Source organism: Triturus cristatus, chromosome 5_1 (assembly GCF_964204655.1).
Source record: "Triturus cristatus chromosome 5_1, aTriCri1.1, whole genome shotgun sequence".
Lineage (NCBI taxonomy): Eukaryota > Metazoa > Chordata > Amphibia > Caudata > Salamandridae > Triturus > Triturus cristatus.
The window spans coordinates 655,136,804-655,160,195 of NC_140587.1; the positions used below are offsets into that span (position 1 = coordinate 655,136,804).

The 23,392-nt window shown below is 39.6% G+C and overlaps 1 pseudogene; it reads right to left on the reverse strand.

Moving 5' to 3' along the window:
- Window positions 1-2,767: 2,767 nt before the first annotated feature.
- Window positions 2,768-23,392, reverse strand: part of LOC146831336 (gamma-glutamylcyclotransferase-like) — a 61,358-nt pseudogene continuing 40,733 nt past the window's right edge.

Genomic DNA, 23,392 nt, shown 5'->3' on the forward strand with positions numbered 1-23,392 from the left:
GAACGTGTATTGGTTGCCGCAGTGTCTGCATCCTTGCTGGTGGTCTTTGCCTACCCACATACTCCTCCACGCATCTTCCATACTTTGTCCAGCTCCACTGACAATTGCATAAGAACAGGGGCAGTCTTTCTTCACCATCTCGAAGCCTCACAGAGAGAATAAAAAAATATAATCTGTGAAATCTTGTCCTGCAGTTTCCTGTACACGAGTCTGTCGGAGACAGACAAAACAAAACATGACGTTTAAAAAGTGAGTGCACCTCTTATGGGGAGGGGTGTCTGCCTTAAAATATACAATTGGGCTAAAGAACATTCAGTAGGAGTAGACAAGCTCCTTAAGTTGTAATGACTGTAATAAGGAATTGAAAAAGGAGGTAATACAGAGCTCAGTTATATCTGACAGGGCTTGCATTCATTTGGAGATTCTGATGTGCCTTGATATTTTTCTTGGCTTGTTACACACCAAGATAGTATTTCCTCATATTCATGTTTATCCTTGCATCTATGTGGGAAGTTTTTTTTTATTTTTTACAGCAGCTGGAATTAGCAGGTGTCCTTGCACAGTGGTGATCTCAGTGTGTGTGGAAAATTTGATTTTCCCCTGGTATTATTTCGAATTGGCACTAAAAAGGGGGCGCTGCTGTCCAAGCATATGTTTGCCTAGAATAAAGCACAGGTTAGTTTGAGGCTTAGATGCAAAAATGTTGGATGATATCATATTGGGCAACGTAGCCAAGTACCCTACTATGTCAATTCCAGCATAAGATGAACCAGGGCTGGCCTTTAGAATGTGCAAGCTCTAGAGGTAGTAGAAGCTGCATGCAGAAGTATTGATCAGAGCTGGAATACATATTTTATCAAGAGGATGAGTGGGAGAGGCGCCAAGTTTGGTTTTACCCCAGGTGCTACCTGACCAAATGCCAGTGGTTAATTTGGATCTGTATTTGGGGATACCTATAGATGATTATTCTGGTTGCTGTTTTGGAGGTAGCTGCAGTAGAAGTGGTGAAATTATGGACCACTGTGAGAACACTGTAGGGCTTTAAAAGCGACCACATGGTCCTCAGCATAATCAAAGTGATCATGCCAGCTTCTATTTGTGTCTTCAAAGTTAGATCCATAGTGCACAGGGATGTTTGAGGACTTCATGGATAGAGGGCAGAAAATATATGACATTTAATTCCATTATACAAGATCAGTATTTGCAAAAGGTGGACTATAGCAGATCAACACAGTGTGCCATGATTTAATTCTGCAACTGCATGCCTTCCAAAGAGACACAAAATGTTTTCTCCCTGGTAAGTTGGGGGAAGGGCTTACAGTGGCATACGGAATGTAAGTTGTCTGAAGCAGAACATACCTGTATTAAAATAACAAAATATGGATATCAATTATAGGTTGATGAAAACAAAAGATATGAAGTTTGAAATGAGGAAAGATTGTGATTCAATAATCACAAATTCAACCTAATCTTAAAATTTTGAACGAAATGAAGGCAGTGTGTCTAATGTGAACTAAAGGTAGTACGTGTGATAGATCAGCTTTGACTGGGAATAGGTTCAATATACTAGGGATTGTTGATTTTATGTTTAAGGGTATTTATCATATTTGTAACAAAACTGTTTATTTTACTCATCCACAAAGCTGAGCAGGTTCCGGTTTATGCACATTTTGTGTTTGTGTCAATGAAAACTTGTTCCGATTTGAATGAGAATTTCTCTCAAAGAACCACACTAGAATGGTTTCATGTCAGCTATTATGTGGAACCTTGTCTTTGATTACTCACTTATGGAATGATGTTCTTTAATATGCATTCCCAACATATGCGCTTTGTTGTATGAGAGAACAAAATGCAAGAAGATGGCATATCTGTGACCTGCCTACAGTCTGCCCTCCTCTGCATAATCCAACACTAGGCCCATGTTTTCCTTGAAGGGCACCCTGAGAGAGCACAGGCATGCTCTTGGTCTGCCCATTTGAGAATAAGGGATGCACCCTGCTCTGCCCAGCCACAGACCTGGGCCTGCCCCTCATGCACATTTTACTCATTACCAATGTGCCTGTGAGCATCTTTATTCAGTATGTGAATTTAGTCATGTTTACAGTCTACTTTTTATTGTGAGCTCCCACAGGGAAAGTAGCATTTTTATTCCTAAGGACGCGTGATAAGTTTGGTACAAGCTCAGCCATATGAACTAGCGTAAGGAAGCATTGTTCACAGCCTACAAGTCAAGTAAACCAAGAACTCTTGAAGTAGGCCCCAGACCTACGCCAAACAATCTCTTCGTCAGACACTTTTAGTCCATAGCCTGAAACATCTCTCGTAATGACAGATGCAGCTTGACAGCCCCAGACTTCATTTTGGATATAAAGGTATAAAGGAGGTTGTCCTCGTACTCTGGTTTGGATGCCAGAATCCCTTCTACAACAACCCAACCACCGCCACCATGGTCCTCTGTGTACCGCGGAGTATGAGGACCTGTGGAGGCCCAGTAGTGGGAGGAGGGAAGCCTGGCCATGATTTTTGTTCGTTCTTGTCCAGACAACCTAGTCTCGCCTGCAGGTGTAGCCCAACATTCATTAAATAAATATTACTGAATTCCTATAGAGCGCACAGCTACCCACATAGGGTTTCCCGGCACTTTAGCTACAGGCCAGGGTCTTAGGATGCCACCAAATCAGAACATCCAAGTCTCAGCTGTTTTCAAAAGATGGTCTTTGATGATCTGAGGTTGTTTAGCAAAAGTCAAAAGCCAGACCACTACATTTCAGGAATTCCTTGAACTCATAGTTTGCTGTACATTCTTCATCGCAGCTTAAATCTGTTGCATTATTGGCATTGGTTCCTCGTAGTTGTTTGTTTCTATAGTTTCTAGCTTCTTCTGATACTCTGCAGGAAAACAATTCTGCTTGGCACCCATACAGATAACCTGCTTATACTGTGGAGATGGGAGACTGAAAATAGGTCAGGTCTTCACCAGCTCCCTAGTGGACTGTGATCTGAATAGGTATGTATGTAAATGCCACTCGTAACACATTCTTGCTTGTCCGGGGAATGTGGCCCCCGGGGGATATAAGGTCACAGACCAGTCTTCCCCTGGGTTATTCAAGTGATAGGCCGGAAGGACACAGCCGTTGGAGTCAGGTGGTGGGGATTAGGGGCAGGTTATAAGGGCGAGGGGAGGAGAATCGCCCTCTTCCTGTGCCCGATACCACTGGGGAGGGAGTGAATTTGTGGACCGCCCACCCACCCTACAAGTTTTGAGGGCAAGGATGGTTTATTTATAAGTGTGCCAGTTTAGGACGGGTTGTGTAGGCTTTAGTTGGCAGTATTTTGGAGGGGTGGGTAGTCTCGGATGGGCGCACCCACCCCTCCTGTGGGGGGGGGGGGGGGGAGAAACAGGTGAATGATGGGGGGCAGGATGCAAGACTGCGTTAGCGGAAGATACAGGAGTGGGTATTGAAAGATAAGCAAGGAGGTGAATGGAGAGTCGGAAGAGGTCACAGAAGGGAACGGGAAGTGTGCAGAAAAAGTGAGCGGAATGGATGAAGAATGAAATGTTTGGGGTGGGGATTGTTTACAGTTAAAGTTTATGTTTTGGTTGAAGTATTGTGTTGACATCCTGCCCTAATAAATGGCCTTTTACGCTTCAAGAACAGCATGGGGTGTAATTATTGCGCGACTTAAATTGTAAATATTCATTTACCAGACCACTCTCCCAAGTTTAATCTCCTGGGTTTGAAGAATGGTAGCTGAGCCTTCATGTTCTCATGTTCGCCGATTGCCAAAGGCCAGCTTGAAATCCTACCGTCTCCCTGTGTTGCAGCCGGAGGCAGACGGGTACCTCAGCAGGTTACTGTCGTAGGCGAAGTACAGGTGGAACCCCTGCCCAGGCGCAGGCCAGCAGCCGATGGGCTCCGCAAGGAGCTGCTTACACCCAAATTTATGCGTCCAGGCCAGACGGTGCAGAGTGCCACCCCCCTGAGGAGGAAAAGAGGAAGCTTATCAGGTGCACAAGCGCACAGCTAGGGTTCCATCCGCCCTGGAACTTAACGGTTGACTCAGGGAAAAGCGTACACTCTAGAAGTATATACGATTAAGTGATCGCTTTATTGAATGGTAGATCTCCACCTGCGTAGGAAGGACTGTTTTCTTTATTATAAGAAACTTGTTGAACAGTGGAAATGTGTGTCCATATACATCTTAAAACATATCCAGATTCAGTCCAGGTAATAAAACAGGTTAATTCCTGACCTCACAATTGTACTGTTACTGCAATCATAACACAAAAGCGGTACTTCTGTCACACAATCTGAATGTCAAGATATCACAGTATCATCCATTTAACTGTTCATTCTCATTCTAAAAATGCTATTTATTTTTGGATTATTAAATATTTATATTTGGTGTATTTATTTATATTGAAGGAAAAGAGGGATCATCAAAACTCTGCCTAAAACAAAACAAATGAAGAAAAATGGTAATTGAAGCTAGATTCATATGAAAAACCGTCGTTCTTCATATCTTATCACCCTGCAGACATGAACCATTGGCCATGGGAAGTGCATTGACAAATGTGACTAAAAATATAAATTTGGTTTGTCTTCTGTTTGGCTTCATTTTTTCTTACGTTCTAGAAGCCCACTATCCAGCGCCCAGGATAAAACACATATCCTCAGCTCTGAATAGTAAAATAAAAAAAGAATATGCTTTTCAGGAGAAAAAAAAAAAGCAGAAACTTCTACAAACTCTTTTGATTTCCGCTATGAAAAAGGAGAAAATGGCTTCTACTTTACAATATCATGTTTTTGTCAATCTACCTTGGAGTTACGTGAAATCAAACAATACTCTGTCCTGCGGTTTTCATTTTTTGTAATCTCAAAAACTCCTATATAATTTGTAATAAACTCTTATTGTACATTTAAGACTTACAGATACATTATCCTACATGTGAAGTACTTTGGGGTACAGTCATGACTAATTAACTTAGGGCCAAGTCTTTCATAGTCACCGTCCATTTTGGTTGTTAACTTGAGTGTCTCCTGAGTTCATGAATCTGTTACCAACACATAACTCAATCATCATGGCAGTCAAGTAGGATGTGAGCTCATATCCACTCCAGTGCCAAAGACTAGGATGGGAAGTCAGAAATTCACAGCATGAAAGTTTAGCTAGACATTAAAAGTATGCTAGGAATTTCCTATAATTGCAGAGCAAAGCATTTCAATCTTACTTGAATATGTAAAAGGAGAAATGTATCCCTGGTGTGATGCTGGATTACTGGAGGAGCTAGCATATTCTTCAGTCTTTCACACAATATACCACAAGCAAAACAAGTATTGTTAAAGTCAATAGGTCTAGGTTGAATGTGTTAACACAGGCATGCATAAATGCTATCTGAATCCAATTGTATATCAAAGCCAGACCTATTTCTATGGATGGAGATGAAGGCAAAAGCAGTAAGAACTTAAGTGAGAGAAATACTTCTCTATCCTGCTAGAAGTCCTATTGACACTGTTGAAGATATCAAAATCTTTAAAAACATAAGTAAAAAATAAAAGTGTCATCGCAAATATCCACAGTGTGATACAGTACTTTTTATATTGCAGTTTAGTTGTTCTGTAAAAGCCTTGCTATAGTTTTTCTGATTATCTTGATAATTTGTTAAATAAAAAAAGCATAATAGTGTGGTAACACTGGCGCCTTATACCAAATTGAAAAAGCTTGGATGTTCAAAATACCTGTTGTGGTTTATTTAACATGTGTTTATTAATACCCAACAGGTGGACAGTTTTCAAAAATGTAGCTGCCGTTACTCAAACATTTGTTTGTATATATGTATATATTGTGATGTAAATGTTTTAGATGTTTATGTATGTGATTTTATGGGCACTTTTAAATGTTGTCAAAAATCTGTTTTGTCTTTATAATTTACATATTATATGGTCATTTGTTCGTGTTGCTAGTCCTGTGCTTTATGATTTATTTGTAATATCTATGTTGTTTTATCATGTTACAGCCCTGATGAAGTTCCCCTTGAGGGAATGAAATGCGTTGGCTGACCATTCCTTTTATCTACTGAAATTTAATTGAAATTAAAGAGGACATTTAGTTCTAAAATTTTGGCTCATTGGACTATCTCATTCGTGCACCCCCATTTTCATTTGTTTATGTTGTATTGATCTGGAGCACAGTAGCGCCATCCAGCGGCTGGCGTATGGGGTGGATTGCACGACAATTATCACATTTATCACAAGAACTGGTGTGAGGTGCGGCAAGAAGGGCCCGCCGTTGTTGCAGTTGGAATATTGTACTTTCTGGGTCAGCAAGCACTCAACATCATCCAGACCTAAAAATGCCATGTTTTGATGATAATAGAGAAGAGTTGGCACAGGACTTATTTGGAAGAAATACCAACCTACCACAAACAGGACCCACTACACAGAACACATTGGGACCACGTGCTTTATTTGTCAAATTGGAACGTTTAAAAAAACAAGAACTATCAAGATGGTGGGATGGGGTGACCCTCCAACAATATATAGATAATAAGAAAGTGCCAAGAGGGCTACGTATCCTTATTTTCCCCACGTTTGAAGATCTTAGCGAGGAATTGTTAAATGAATGGGAGGCGAACCTAGAAGGTGCCTCTTTAATAATGATGCAGATTTTGATCAGACATGCCATAGAAAAAGGAGCAAAACTCTTATCAGATATTGAATCTATAGAAAAAGAAATTGAAACTTGTGGTAATAAGGACTAATTGACAAAAACCATGGCATTCTTCAGAAAGTGATTGAGGGGCATCAAAATTACCTAAAAGAGAAGAAACTATGTAAGATCAGTCAGGACGACAGAGACTACAGGGAGGGGAGGATCTATACATTTGCTAAAAAATATGACACAACTTTGGTGGCAGATGATAAAAAACGATCCAGAGAAGCTAGTGAAGATACAAGATCAGTAAGTAGCACCTCCCTATCATCTGTTGGGAGCACATCATCGAATACTAATCCCAATGCACACCCTTTAGGGGCGGGAGCCACAACCTTTCAAAAAGAAATGGCCAGAGTAAAGATAAGTGGCAATCAAGCAAAAAAGACACAACAGCAAAAAAGACAAGGAGAGGGGACAGACGGGGACAAGGAAGGTGCATCAGAGGATTCACTAAGAAGGTCAGAGAGGGGAAAAGTAAAACAGAAGCAGTAAAAATTGGGGTGACAACAAGTGAGGGGGATGGGGAGTACTCCGATCTAAGAGTGGTGAACTTATCCAGTAAAATACTGGATACTGATGGGACAAACTTGTTATGTAGGGGGCAGGGATTTTGCCCTACACAGGGTGGTGATTTCACAAATGTACATGTAGATCTTTTCAAGTTAAGTAGAATGTTAAAATTAAAAGATTGTTTCAAAGACAAACTGCCTCCGAATAAACTCCTTGATGAGATGAAACAAACTGACCTCACAATAGCGGAGGTTAAAAACATTCAATGTTTACTATCACTAAGTGATGGGGAGGAGGTGGGGATGCACACAATTCTCGATGACTTTGATATCAGTGATAACGTTACGAAAGAAAGTGGATTACGTCCCAGGTCCAAATTTACCCCAATGACATACCACGGTAATATTGATATCTTTACTGAGCGGGTGAGTGAGGGTTTATACCAACTGGAAAAACAGAGTAGGTGTATGAATAATCAACAACACAACCTCACATTTGGAGAGAGACTAGCACTAAAAAGGCTGAAAAATGACAATAACATCGTCATTAGGGAGTCTGATAAGGGCGGTAATGTCGTGGTCATGGATATAAAAGAATATAAAGGTGAAATTGAACGGCAACTTGGGGATAATGACTGCTATGGTAGATTGGACCACAATCCCACACGAGAACTGATTATTGAAATCAATTTGAAGCTAAGGGAATGGAGGGACATGGCTCTGATCAGTGAACAGGAATTCAGGTACCTTAAAACAGAGAATCCCAGATTTCCCTGTATTTACATTCTTCCCAAAGTGCACAAAAAGGGAAACTTCCCTCCAGGAAGACCCATCATCTCAGGTATTGGGTCAGTTACCGAGAAAATGTCTGAATTTATTGACCTCAGAATCAACAAACATGTCCTAGATCTCCCTTCCTATATTCAGGACAGTAAGGATATTTTAAACAAATTCCAAGATTTTGAGTGGTCCGCAGTACTTCTATTTGTCACCTTTGACGTCACCAGTTTATATACCTGTATCCAACATGAGTATGGCCTCAAGGCTGTTGAATTTTATTTGGACAGAGAGAATGCTGATCAGTTTGACCAAAATCAAATGATCATGGAAATGTTGAAATTGGTCCTCAATAGGAATTATTTCCTATATGATGACGTTTGGTACCATCAGAGGAGAGGCACGGCCATGGGATCCAGGATTGCCCCCTCTTATGCTTGTCTCTTTATGGGATGGTATGAGAGGGGGCATGCATGGGGAAGATGTGCCTCCCCCTGGACTGATTTCATCGTGATCTGGGGGAGGTATATCGATGATATCATCTGCCTCTGGTCGGGTACTGCTTCACAACTCCAAGACTACTTTGAATACCTCAACTCTAATCCATTTAATGTCAAACTCACAATGGAATTCAGCAATGAGAAAATTAACTTCTTGGATCTTCAATTTTACATACAAGATGGGCACATCCAGAGCACTTTATATCGCAAAGACACCACGTGTAATGCAGATTTGCATCCAGAAAGTGCACATGCCAGCTCTACCATCAAGAACATTCCATATGGGGAGATGGTACGTGTTAGACGCAACTGCAGTGAGGAATCTAATTTTGACAAAAATCTCCAACAAGTTAAGAAAAGGTTTCTGGCCAGGGGATACAAAAAAAGATTTTAGAAAGGGCAGAAAATAGGGCACGTGCACTAACCAGGGAGACCACCTTAATAATAAAAAAACAGAGCAAAGCTAAAACCAAGAATAGTGATAATAACATCAGGTTCGTGACCCAGTATACCTCACATAGCAGCGCTATTTTTAAGCTGCTGAAGAGACATTGGAATCTCCTGTGTGAGATACCCGGTCTACAAAAAGTAATTTACACTAATCCATCAATCACATTTAGGCGCAGGAAAACTCTAAGAAATGACCTATGCCCTAGTTACATTAGAAAATGTAACAACAAGCAATCAACATGGCTACCATCCAAACCAAAAGGCTTCTTTACTTGCACAATGTGTAATAATTGTGAACTAGGGATTAACAGAATTAAGAATTTTTCATATAATGGCTCTAGAAATTATAACATCTATAATTTCATTAATTGTAATACTATGATCGTAATCTACGTGATTGGATGCCCTTGTGGAACCATTTACGTAGGCAGCACTAAACGCAGCTTAAAGATCAGGATTCAGGAGCATAGGAGGGCTATACTCAAACGTGACTCCAGATATCCCATGACGGAACATTTTATCAATGAACATGAGGGTCTTGCTAATTTCTGGTTTCAAGCTATTGAACATGTGGAAAGTGCAGAGAGAGGAGGTGATCGTGAACTTCAGCTCAGGCAGTGTGAGGCGAAATGGGTTTGCAGATTACGTAGTGCCATTCAAGGATTTAATAGTGATAATGAAATGTATTACTTCTTTGAAAATGATTAATGTATGTAAACCCATGTTCCAACAGTCATGAGTTTTTGTTATCCTCAGTAATGGTGGGACACACGATATATGCTCATTACATGTTGGCACAATTGCAAATGGATGGGAAAAAAATTGGTGGCTATAACCCTCCCCAATGATTCCTTTCCCTTTATACCTTCTATCTCTGTTCTTTTATAAACACTTGGTGAAGGATTATGATATTTGGGTGGGATTACATATTCCAATACTTGTTCCTTACCTAAGCCCCTAGCGCTTTTCACACTTTGTCTTGTCTTATTGGATGTGACAAGAATCTGGATCTTTTTTCTCTTGTTTCTCTTTTTATGGTGTATCTTGATTTTTGCTGACCTAACATCTAAAAAGAAGGTGTGATATTTTATTCTCATCACTTTTGGTTGATGGGATATGATATATTACCCATGCGCTTACACATCTGAATCCCCCTTATGGCCACTTGGAATGCCTGTTATTTGGATATAAGATGCCACGTACTTTTGGGGTTGATCTAAACCTACTTGTACAGATTTTCCTTTCCGGGAACGTCCTACGCTTTATTTCATTTTATTGTCTTTCGCTAATAATTTACCAGTTAATTAACCTTGTTGAGCATAACACTCCAATTTTATATATATTTTTTGGCTCATAAAAATCAGATTGATATTTATTTTATATCGATTCTCAACTGCCTGTTTATCCATGACAATTTATTAGTTTCAATTGGTTACTTTCTCTTATATCCCCAACACATTGAGTTATAGCTAGCATGGGTTGCATTTTCAGTCTCAATTTGTATGTATGACGTTATGTACATTCTTTTGTCAGGACTGTTAAATTGACATTCTTATAGGTTTTGCTATCACTGCTTTCTATTTGCCTGATGAACTATTGTAATTAATACATATTTATCTACCTTTCCGTGTTACATTGCCCGTTTCAATATGGCGTCCGAATTTTGCCGCATTGATGACCATCACTCCTTTTTCATTTTTCATATTGGATATTAGTGCTTTCAGTTACTTTATTCTAGTCTACACATGCGATGCATATTCCCTGGTCCGGATTGATAAATTTAAATACTCATAGGTTGTATTTTTACAAACTTTTCATTTGTTTAATGTACTATCGTAAATGATACGTATCTATCCACTTCCTTCGGGTCATATTGCCCGTTTCAAAATGGCGTTTCGTTTTTGCCGCGTAGATGACCATTACTGCTTGCTCTTTACTTCATATTGGAGATTAGTGTATTCTATTACTTTGCTTTAGTCGAATTACGTTACATATGATACCACTTTTGGTTTCTGTGTTTTAATTTAAATTAGACGTTGCAGCGAACCGTAAATACTGCACGCTTTCACTTCAACCTACAGACTTCTAGAATTTTGGAAGCACTATTTAGATATTAATTCTACATGTTCCTTGGATTTTTATCTTACACAAAATACCTTTAACACAATTGATTCCTTACTTTTTTGACTGTCTACAAATGGAGACTGATTTAGTTATAGGTAATGTAGACCATGATCCGTGGTCTACATTCATACCGATTGGTTGTTTTCTGACGAGTGGGCGGAGTCCCGTATATTTATATGTCATGGCGGGCCTCTTACTTTGTAACGAGGAACACGCCGTCACATCTGGAACTTTGTTTAGGCGATTGCCGGTAAGATTGTATGCGAGGGACTGCGTGTATGCCCGTGGGGGCGATCTGTAGTTTATGCCCGTGGTTGTGGGTTTTCGTACACACTGCCGTGGAATTTCCCGTTGTGGAACAACCACTAACAGGATGACAATTTTTACTTCCCTTTGGGACATGCCCTTATTTTGTGTGGTTCTGTGCTTTTCCGCTTGCGACATGGCATGGTCAGATCAAGCATTGATGTTGATCGAGACTGGGGGCGTTCTGCTTGTCTCGTGTGCGCACCGGGTTGGGTCGTGCACACTTTATCTGCCCTAGTTTCTACCGGTTTGGATATTTTTCAGCTTTGCCGTGCGTATTTCATAGGTCCTAGTTTCCACCGGTTTAGGCGTTTTTTTAGCTTGTTCTCACTTTCTCTATTAGTGAGTTATTGTTTGACATGTTATAATTTTGTTATATATCCACCAAATAGTGAGCGCTATTAGAGAGATTTACTCCAGATTATTTATAGTTACCGTAGAATTTTTTGGGGCACAGATTGCCATTTATCATGAATTGGGTTATTGTGCTTTTTTACAGAAATCTGAAGTACTTGTGAAATACACTATACTTCATGGAAATCACAAGACTTGCTTTATTCTCAAGAACTTACATATTGATTCAAGGTATGCTTGTCTTTTGGACTGGACTGTTTTCTATAACACATCTACTCCACTTTGTATATCTTTCTTTTCTTCTTTTTCACTTTTTCTGTTTATACTTATGGATTCTTCTAATCACACTATTCTAGCGTATAGTTTCTGATCTCGCTTGGATATTCAAAATACCTGTTGCGGTTTATTTAACATGTGTTTATTAATACCCAACAGGTGGACAGTTTTCAAAAATTTAGCTGCCGTTACTCAAACATTTGTTTGTATATATGTATATATTGTGATGTAAATGTTTTAGATGTTTATGTATTTGATTTTATGGGCACTTTTAAATGTTGTCAAAAATCTGTTTTGTCTTTATAATTTACATATTATATGGTCATTTGTTTGTGTTGCTAGTCCTGTGCTTTATGATTTATTTGTAATATCTATGTTGTTTTATCATGTTACAGCCCTGATGAAGTTCCCCTTGAGGGAATGAAATGCGTTGGCTGACCATTCCTTTTATCTACTGAAATTTAATTGAAATTAAAGAGGACATTTAGTTATAAAATTTTGGCTCATTGGACTATCTCATTCGTACACCCCCATTTTCATTTGTTTATGTTGTATTGATCTGGAGCACAGTAGCGCCATCCAGCGGCTGGCGTATGGGGTGGATTGCACGACAATTATCACATTTATCTCAAGAACTGGTGTGAGGAGCGGCAAGAAGGGCCCGCCGTTGTTGCAGTTGGAATATTGTTCTTTCTGGGTCAGCAAGCACTCAACATCATCCAGACCTAAAAAGGCCATGTTTTGATGATAATAGAGAAGAGTTGGCACAGGACTTATTTGGAAGAAATACCAACCTACCACAAACAAGACCCACTACACAGAACACATTGGGACCACGTGCTTTATTTGTCAAATTGGAACGTTTAAAAAAACAAGAACTATCAAGATGGTGGGATGGGGTGACCCTCCAACAATATATAGATAATAAGAAAGTGCCAAGAGGGCTACGTATCCTTATTTTCCCCACGTTTGAAGATCTTAGCGAGGAACTGTTAAATGAATGGGAGGCGAACCTAGAAGGTGCCTCTTTAATAATGATGCAGATTTTGATCAGACATGCCATAGAAAAAGGAGCGAAACTCTTATCAGAGATTGAATCTATAGAAAAGGAAATTGAAACTTGTGGTAATAAGGACTAATTGACAAAAACTATGGCATTCTTCAGAAAGTGATTGAGGGGCATCAAAATTACCTAAAAGAGAAGAAACTATGTAAGATCAGTCGGGACGACAGAGACTACAGGGAGGGGAGGATCTATACATTTGCCAAAAAATATGACACAACTTTGGTGGCAGATGATAAAAAACGATCCAGAGAAGCTAGTGAAGATACAAGATCAGTAAGTAGCACCTCCCTATCATCTGTTGGGAGCACATCATCGAATACTAATCCCAATGCACACCCTTTAGGGGCGGGAGCCACAACCTTTCAAAAAGAAATGGCCAGAGTAAAGATAAGTGGCAATCAAGCAAAAAAGACACAACAGCAAAAAAGACAAGGAGAGGGGACAGACGGGGACAAGGAAGGTGCATCAGAGGATTCACTAAGAAGGTCAGAGAGGGGAAAAGTAAAACAGAAGCAGTAAAAATTGGGGTGACAACAAGTGAGGGGGATGGGGAGTACTCCGATCTAAGAGTGGTGAACTTATCCAGTAAAATATTGGATACTGATGAGACAAACTTGTTATGTAGGGGGCAGGGATTTTGCCCTACACAGGGTGGTGATTTCACAAATGTACATGTAGATCTTTTCAAGTTAAGTAGAATGTTAAAATTAAAAGATTGTTTCAAAGACAAACTGCCTCCGAATAAACTCCTTGATGAGATTAAACAAACTGACCTCACAATAGCGGAGGTTAAAAACATTCAATGTTTACTATCACTAAGTGATGGGGAGGAGGTGGGGATGCACACAATTCTCGATGACTTTGATATCAGTGAGAACGTTACGAAAGAAAGTGGATTACGTCCCAGGTCCAAATTTACCCCAATGACATACCACGGTAATATTGATATCTTTACTGAGCGGGTGAGTGAGGGTTTATACCAACTGGAAAAACAGAGTAGGTGTATGAGTAATCAACAACACAACCTCACATTTGGAGAGAGACTAGCACTAAAAAGGCTGAAAAATGACAATAACATCGTCATTAGGGAGTCTGATAAGGGCGGTAACGTCGTGGTCATGGATATAAAAGAATGTAAAGGTGAAATTGAACGGCAACTTGGGGATAATGACTGCTATGGTAGATTGGACCACAATCCCACACGAGAACGGATTATTGAAATCAATTTGAAGCTAAGGGAATGGAGGGACATGGCTCTGATCAGTGAACAGGAATTCAGGTACCTTAAAACAGAGAATCCCAGATTTCCCTGTATTTACATTCTTCCCAAAGTGCACAAAAAGGCAAACTTCCCTCCAGGAAGACCCATCATCTCAGGTATTGGGTCAGTTACCGAGAAAATGTCTGAATTTATTGACCTCAGAATCAACAAACATGTCCTAGATCTCCCTTCCTATATTCAGGACAGTAAGGATATTTTAAACAAATTCCAAGATTTTGAGTGGTCCGATGAACTTCTATTTGTCACCTTTGACGTCACCAGTTTATATACCTGTATCCAACATGAGTATGGCCTCAAGGCTGTTGAATTTTATTTGGACAGAGAGAATGCTGATCAGTTTGACCAAAATCAAATGATCATGGAAATGTTGAAATTGGTCCTCAATAGGAATTATTTCCTATATGATGATGTTTGGTACCATCAGAGGAGAGGCACGGCCATGGGATCCAGGTTTGCCCCCTCTTATGCCTGTCTCTTTATGGGATGGTATGAGAGGGGGCATGCATGGGGAAGATGTGCCTCCCCCTGGACTGATTTCATCGTGTTCTGGGGGAGGTACATCGATGATATCATCTGCCTCTGGTCGGGTACTGCTTCACAACTCCAAGACTACTTTGAATACCTCAACTCTAATCCATTTAATGTCAAACTCACAATGGAATTTAGCAATGAGAAAATTAACTTCTTGGATCTTCAATTTTACATACAAGATGGGCACATCCAGAGCACTTTATATCGCAAAGACACCACGTGTAATGCAGATTTGCATCCAGAAAGTGCACATGCCAGCTCTACCATCAAGAACATTCCATATGGGGAGATGGTACGTGTTAGACGCAACTGCAGTGAGGAATCTAATTTTGACAAAAATCTCCAACAAGTTAAGAAAAGGTTTCTGGCCAGGGGATACAAAAAAGAGATTTTAGAAAGGGCAGAAAATAGGGCACGTGCACTAACCAGGGAGACCACCTTAATAATAAAAAAACAGAGCAAAGCTAGAACCAAGAATAGTGATAATAACATCAGGTTCGTGACCCAGTATACCTCACATAGCAGCGCTATTTTTAAGCTGCTGAAGAGACATTGGAATCTCCTGTGTGAGATACCCGGTCTACAAAAAGTAATTTACACTAATCCATCAATCACATTTAGGCGCAGGAAAACTCTAAGAAATGACCTATGCCCTAGTTACATTAGAAAATGTAACAACAAGCAATCAACATGGCTACCATCCAAACCAAAAGGCTTCTTTACTTGCACAATGTGTAATAATTGTGAACTAGGGATTAACAGAATTAAGAATTTTTCATATAATGGCTCTAGAAATTATAACATCTATAATTTCATTAATTGTAATACTATGATCGTAATCTACGTGATTGGATGCCCTTGTGGAACCATTTACGTAGGCAGCACTAAACGCAGCTTAAAGATCAGGATTCAGGAGCATAGGAGGGCTATACTCAAACGTGACTCCAGATATCCCATGACGGAACATTTTATCAATGAACATGAGGGTCTTGCTAATTTCTGGTTTCAAGCTATTGAACATGTGGAAAGTGCAGAGAGAGGAGGTGATCGTGAACTTCAGCTCAGGCAGTGTGAGGCGAAATGGGTTTGCAGATTACATAGTGCCATTCAAGGATTTAATAGTGATAATGAAATGTATTACTTCCTTGAAAATGATTAATGTATGTAAACCCATGTTCCAACAGTCATGAGTTTTTGTTATCCTCAGTAATGGTGGGACACACGATATATGCTCATTACATGTTGGCACAATTGCAAATGGATGGGAAAAAAATTGGTGGCTATAACCCTCCCCAATGATTCCTTTCCCTTTATACCTTCTATCTCTGTTCTTTTATAAACACTTGGTGAAGGATTATGATATTTGGGTGGGATTACATATTCCAATACTTGTTCCTTACCTAAGCCCCTAGCGCTTTTCACACTTTGTCTTGTCTTATTGGATGTGACAAGAATCTGGATCTTTTTTCTCTTGTTTCTCTTTTTATGGTGTATCTTGATTTTTGCTGACCTAACATCTAAAAAGAAGGTGTGATATTTTATTCTCATCACTTTTGGTTGATGGGATATGATATATTACCCATGCGCTTACACATCTGAATCCCCCTTATGGCCACTTGGAATGCCTGTTATTTGGATATAAGATGCCACGTACTTTTGGGGTTGATCTAAACCTACTTGTACAGATTTTCCTTTCCGGGAACGTCCTACGCTTTATTTCATTTTATTGTCTTTCGCTAATAATTTACCAGTTAATTAACCTTGTTGAGCATAACACTCCAATTTTATATATATTTTTTGGCTCATAACAATCAGATTGATATTTATTTTATATCGATTCTCAACTGCCTGTTTATCCATGACAATTTATTAGTTTCAATTGGTTACTTTCTCTTATATCCCCAACGCATTGAGTTATAGCTAGCATGGGTTGCATTTTCAGTCTCAATTTGTATGTATGACGTTATGTACATTCTTTTGTCAGGACTGTTAAATTGACATTCTTATAGGTTTTGCTATCACTGCTTTCTTTTTGCCTGATGAACTATTGTAATTAATACATATTTATCTACCTTTCCGTGTTACATTGCCCGTTTCAATATGGCGTCCGAATTTTGCCGCATTGATGACCATCACTCCTTCTTTTTCATTTTTCATATTGGATATTAGTGCTTTCAGTTACTTTATTCTAGTCTACACATGCGATGCATATTCCCTGGTCCGGATTGATAAATTTAAATACTCATAGGTTGTATTTTTACAAACTTTTCATTTGTTTAATGTACTATCGTAAATGATACGTATCTATCCACTTCCTTCGGGTCACATTGCCCGTTTCAAAATGGCGTTTCGTTTTTGCCGCGTAGATGACCATTACTGCTTGCTCTTTACTTCATATTGGAGATTAGTGTATTCTATTACTTTGCTTTAGTCGAATTACGTTACATATGATACCACTTTTGGTTTCTGTGTTTTAATTTAAATTAGACGCTGCAGCGAACCGTAAATACTGCACGCTTTCACTTCAACCTACAGACTTCTAGAATTTTGGAAGCACTATTTAGATATTAATTCTACATGTTCCTTGGATTTTTATCTTACACAAAATACCTTTAACACAATTGATTCCTTACTTTTTTGACTGTCTATAAATGGAGACTGATTTAGTTATAGGTAATGTAGACCATGATCCGTGGTCTACATTCATACCGATTGTTTTTTTCTGACGAGGGGGCGGAGTCCCGTATATTTATATGTCATGGCGGGCCTCTTACTTTGTAACGAGGAACACGCCGTCACATCTGGAACTCTGTTTAGGCGATTGCCGGTAAGATTGTATGCGAGGGGGCGATCTGTAGTTTATGCCCGTGGTTGTGGGTTATCGTACACACTGCAGTGGAATTTCCCGTTGTGGAACAACCACTATCAGGATGACAATTTTTACTTCCCTTTGGGACATGCCCTTATTTTTTGTGTTATTTTGTGTGGTTCTGTGCTTTTCCACTTGCGACATGGCATGGTCAGATCAAGCATTGATGTTGATCGAGACTGGGGGCGTTCTGCTCGTCTCTTGTGTGCGCGCCGGGTTGGGTCGTGCACACTTTATCTGCCCTAGTTTCTACCGGTTTGGATATTTTTCAGCTTTGCCGTGCGTATTTCATAGGTCCTAGTTTCCACCGGTTTAGGCGTTTTTTTAGCTTGTTCTCACTTTCTCGATTAGTGAGTTATTGTTTGACATGTTATAATTTTGTTATATATCCACCAAATAGTGAGCGCTATTAGAGAGATTTACTCCAGATTATTTATAGTTACAGTAGAATTTTTTTGGGCACAGATTGCCATTTATCATGAATTGGGTTATTGTGCTTTTTTACAGAAATCTGAAGTACTTGTGAAATACACTATACTTCATGGAAATCACAAGACTTGCTTTATTCTCAAGAACATACATATTGATTCAAGGTATGCTTTTCTTTTGGACTGGACTGTTTTCTATAACACATCTACTCCACTTTGTCTATATTTCTTTTCTTCTTTTTCACTTTTTCTGTTTATACTTATGGATTCTTCTAATCACACTATTCTAGCATATAGTTTCTGATCTCGCTTGGATGTTCAAAATACCTGTTGCGGTTTATTTAACATGTGTTTATTAATACCCAACAGGTGGACAGTTTTCAAAAATTTAGCTGCCGTTACTCAAACATTTGTTTGTATATATGTATATATTGTGATGTAAATGTTTTAGATGTTTATCTATTTGATTTTATGGGCACTTTTAAAATGTCAAAAATCTGTTTTGTCTTTATAATTTACATATTATATGGTCATTTGTTCGTGTTGCTAGTCCTGTGCTTTATGATTTATTTGTAATATCCATGTTGTTTTATCATGTTACATCCCTGATGAAGTTCCCCTTGAGGGAATGAAACGCGTTGGCTGACCATTCCTTTTATCTACTGAAATTGAATTGAAATTAAAGAGGACATTTAGTTATAAAATTTTGGCTCATTGGACTATCTCATTCGTGCACCGCCATTTTCATTTGTTTATGTTGTATTGATCTAGAGCACAGTAGCGCCATTCAGCGGCTGGCGTATGGGGTGGATTGCACGACAATTATCACATTTATCTCAAGAACTGGTGTGAGGTGCGGCAAGAAGGGCCCGCCGTTGTTGCAGTTGGAATACCGTAGCGTGTGCTTTACACACAGGGCACTGACAAACTCATAACTACCCCTGTAACACCCAACACATATAAAGGTCCTGACGAAAGCCAGTAGAAGAAAAGGCCTGGCTGAAACTAGTTGACCGCACAGGACGTCGGAGGCCATAAGCCTACTGTGCACGTCCCACAGCATTTGATTTTATAGACCTCCTGGGGCCCACCATTAAAACTGTCTTTGGGACACCCAGGACAGTATTTTAAACCTCACTCAGAGCACACTCACAGCACCCTCACAAACCAAAAAAACCCGCTCCGCAGTAATCTGGCGTCGAAGCACACCTGAGGTACACTCGGTACCTCGGGTGGGGCCCAATGATGAAGCATGCCACCAACTAGGTTGGTGGGTGAGGGCCTCCATAAAAAACCTAATGTTTTTTTTTTCCACCCGCAGACATACAAACAATTTAAACCAGAGCTAGTTCTCATTGATTACTAACACATAAACTGGGGAAACTGACTAGCCTCTCTAGTTCTCCTCTCTCTTTTTGATTATAACAACATAGAATGTGTAAAAACATCTATCCAACAGCTCTGGTAGGTGGTACTCTGCAGACAAGGTTGACCATACATTTAAATAAATACACAGATCAAGTAGAGCACTCAAGGGGTTCAGTCAGAACAGTAGGCATATGACGCCACCAACTTCTCCTCAGTCCTCATCCTTGCAGTGTGTGTCTTCTCTGCAACTAATCATGAGGGATCAGCAGATCACCCTATATCAATGTTAGGGCCTACACTCTGTAGCCAGTGTTTCAATATGTATTTCTTGGCGAGTAACTGAGTGTAACAAACATATAAATAATTTGCCATTTCTTTTAGTGAAGGTGATTGAGTTCCACACTCATCATCAAAATATCTTTATTCGGATATAAAAACATCCAAGAAAAGAACAAAAATAATTACACATGTTACAAAATAATATTACAAACAACTTCACATATTAAAACTCATTAACACAGTGGGAGCAAGACAAAATAGGTCGATTCTGAATGTCCTGTCCATAGCCTCAATGACTAAGTTACACAAAACAACTGGCAGGCTATAAGTTCATCAATTATTACTTGTTAAAGTGCAGGGTGCAAAAAACTATATAGTGCAAAAACCATCGTCCAGAATAAAATATACGATCATAGATGCTTAAAACACATATTATAAAATAATTTTATCATTAAAAATACCATATAACATCCCCAATGCGCTAAACCATCCAATACGTCATTTACATACTTCTTTGGCTATTACTACTATTATATACATCGTACGTATCAAATAACATGAAGCGAAACCCCACCTCCAATACACTGACAACGAAATAACTTATGTCTCGCGTCTCGATTTCCTCAATTTTGCAGCAAGTCTTAAAAAGTTCACAGTGCAAAACAGTGTAAGAGGTTCCGCAGAAAGTTTTAAATATAAAGGAGCTACCCTGACGTGGGTGAATTTATTCGCTTTTAGGATGGGTTTTAAAAAGACATCCCGCGGGAATTCATACAGGGGACAAAAGAATACAAAATGAAGGGTATCCTGTGGAGATCCCAGATCGCAGCCACAGGGACCCTTTGAACCAATATCTTTTGTGAATCCCTCGGGAACAGCTAAAATGTGGTGTAAAAGGTCCAGTCTAAATCTGGTCATTAAAAATCTGTCATTTTTATTATAAATCTGCGCCAAGTAAGGTTCTATGCCTGCAACAGATCCACACTCAACAGTCAATACTCTGTGTCCAAATTTCTGTAATCTCAAGACTTGTGGATGCATGAGGTTCAATATGGTCAACTGTAGGTTCTGATGGTAATGTATGGTGTAGCCATCTTTTCTATGTAGCCATGACCCAAGTTCTATGAAGCCTTGTGGAAGGCAAATTATCGCTGATATAGGTCCTTGCTCTGTACGGTCAAATAGAGTTGATTAAGGGGAAAAAAACATCAATTTATCCATCCATCCTTCTTCTAGGCGGATTCAGCTATTTTCTGCATAGAAACTAGACACATCTGCCATTGAGATTGCTGCAGTTGAAAATGTGGATTTTGAACAAGCAACTTTCGAATAGCATCGACTCCTCCTATAATCTTATCATTGCATTATATTTCGTTTGTAGCTTTGGATTTGTCACATTTCTATTATAAATTCTTTAATGCAGATCTCTGTACAGCTCAAAAGACTCTAGAGTGCCATACTCAATGGAATAAAAATGACATACACCACCTTTCCTGACGAAGGCTCTCTGAATTGACTACAAGTGCCAAGACATTAGGGGCCAGATTTACTAACAAATGGTGCAGCAAAGTTGCTGTGCTGCGATTCGTCACCTGGAGAGAGCAGGACTGTGCCATATCTTTAAAGAAATGGCACAGTTCTGCTCTATCCAGAGTTGGACTGACCTATGGGACAATCACGAAATGCCCGATTAGCTAGTATGATAGGTCAATGTGTGGGACGGGTTTTGAGAGGTTTGTGGGCCTGCTTAATGGTTGGTGGGTAGTTACCACTGTTGATTTATCTGGTATTACCACAAAAATTGCCTGTAGCAAACAGAAATGCACGTTGTCTCCTATACTTTACAAAAACATCTATACAACATGTAATTACAATTTCAAAATGCCCTATTTGCAAATTTGGGGATTTTTTTTTAGCTACCTGGCTTGCTAATGAGGGCCACTTATTTTGGTGCCCATGCCTATATTCTGTCTCAGTCCCACCCAGGCTGTCTCCGCTTTGAGCTGCCTAGAGACAACGTAGGCACCCGTGTGCTGTAGTGCAGGGGGGGCCTTCCTTCACAAAACTATCCTTTGAGGCTATAATATGGTAAGATTCATGAATTATGCAGTAGTCTTTGAACTCCGTAAACAGACTTTAATCACTGTCTGGAACCATGTTGCCATTTCGTACACCTAACGGCCCAGATGTAGTCCAGAGTCTCACTATATACTAATGACTGTCTCCGACCCGACACAACTTTTCAGCAACATGCTAGATTCACAGTTGGAAAAAAAATTGCTTATTTGAATATTCCAGAGTAGAGTCTATGGATTCTTAGCCCTTTTTCAAGTTATTCACTGTTTATTGTAAACTTTCATTAACTGAACAATACATTCTTTAATGACTTAAAGTAAAAACTAAAATTTCAACATCAGCACATGAGAGGACAAAGGGAACTGAGAAAGAAACAGTGAATACAGAATCAGGTCGCAGGGTAAGGCAGGATCAGATTCTAAGTGACAAGAACAGGACTAAACTGGAACTACGCAGATAAAGGAACACTGAAATATAGGAGAAGGAATGCTCACATATACAAGGGTAGGACTGGAAGTATGGAGGCTGAACTAGGAACACTGGAATACAAGACTAAGAATCTGCATGTGAACAGAATAGAGAAGCTAAAGTAGCAATAAAGGAAATCGGAAAACAAGTAATAAAGAATGGCCAAAGCACACAGACACTAGGAACAAGGCAAAAGAAAGCAACAGTTCATGTAGAGTCGCAGCAGTAAGTAAAACTTAGCGAGCTGTGATGATACAGCACAAGCAACAACCAGACACAAATTGTTTTGTGCTAAGAGAGAAAAACATCAAAGGTCATATTCTAACCCACTCAAATATTGTCCAATACCCATAATAAGCACATATCAGAGAAGAAACAGCTTCAGGTAACTTTGCATTAAATACAATGATGTCACATAACTAAGCTTGCAGACTCATTATTATCACCCCTGAATGGATCGATCACACTGCATGCCATTTTTTTTATTAGCAAAAGATCCACCCACACATTCATATATCTACAAAATTGTTTCTATATTCCCTACGAAGGACACCTAAAATTAAAAAGGACCAATTAACAGTGCCTAAGTGACCCACAGGGCCCTCCGAACACCCCCCTCCTCTCTACATTCTGGGATATGGTCCTGGGCAACTGGGCCCTAACCTGGACCCCTAGCGCTGGCCCTTCTCATCTACCCGGTGGGCTTTAGCTCGGATAACCTGCTGCAGATGTGAAATTCCCCCTTGTGGCCATGTGCTCTACCCTGCCCACATTGGCCGTGAAAACACAAATCAGGAGCCTATTCACCACTGGATCACCACAGACTAAAGGTCATCTAGCTTCCCATCTCCACCATAATGATTCAAAGCACAAGCCATGAGACTGACCACAAAAATCCCAGTCCCCAATGGAGACTGATGCATGCACTGGTGGAAATATTACTTCTCCTCCTATCACCTATGAAGCATTACTTGAATCCTGTGGGGGTGGAGGGATTCAATTAGAGTATGAT